The 687-nt window shown below is 50.2% G+C and overlaps 1 pseudogene; it reads left to right on the top strand.

The window, feature by feature from the left end:
* The first annotated feature begins 275 nt into the window (after positions 1 to 275).
* LOC124554273 lies at positions 276 to 393 on the top strand (annotated as a pseudogene).
* The last annotated feature ends 294 nt before the right edge of the window (positions 394 to 687 follow it).

Consider the following 687-nt stretch of genomic DNA (forward strand, 5'->3'; position numbering starts at 1 on the left):
GGAACAATCGAATTCAAAGTCCAGATCGTAATGCTTATCGAAAGGATAGAATAGTCCCAGTGGTGGCGGCGCATTTATTACATTCAAGAGGTCGATAGCATCTAGGAAGGTTAACGCGGATTCCGAATGTGAATTAATCTGGGTGAAGTTAAGTATCAAAGGACGGTGATAAATGCTTTTATAGACCACCTGAAGCAGGAACTGTAACGGCATCGTTAATAACCTCCCTGACCGTGCTGAGACTTCAAATTACTTCGAGCAGACAGTTAGAGAAGGCCAGCGGCCTTGCCGCAGTGGTAACACCGGTTCCCGTCAGATCACCGAAGTTAAGCGCTGTCGGGCTGGGCTAGCACTTGGATGGGTGACCATCCAGTCTCCCGAGCGCTGTTGGCGAGCGGGGCGCACTCAACCCTTGTGAGGCAAACTGATCGAGAAGTACCGGCTCCTACGGCCGGGAGAGCTGTGTGCTGACCACATGCCCCTCCATATCCCCATCCAATGACGTCTTTGAGCTGAACATGACACGTCGGCCGATTGGTACCTTTGGCCTTCATGGCCTGTTCGTGCGAGGTTTAGCTTATTTTAGACAATTAGAGAACCAACTCGTGAAGGTGACGTTTTAGACCTCCTCGCAAGACACACATCCGAAATTATCGAATCTGTGACCACAACGCTGTATTGGAGCTA

This window comes from Schistocerca americana, chromosome 11 (assembly GCF_021461395.2).
Source record: "Schistocerca americana isolate TAMUIC-IGC-003095 chromosome 11, iqSchAmer2.1, whole genome shotgun sequence".
Lineage (NCBI taxonomy): Eukaryota > Metazoa > Arthropoda > Insecta > Orthoptera > Acrididae > Schistocerca > Schistocerca americana.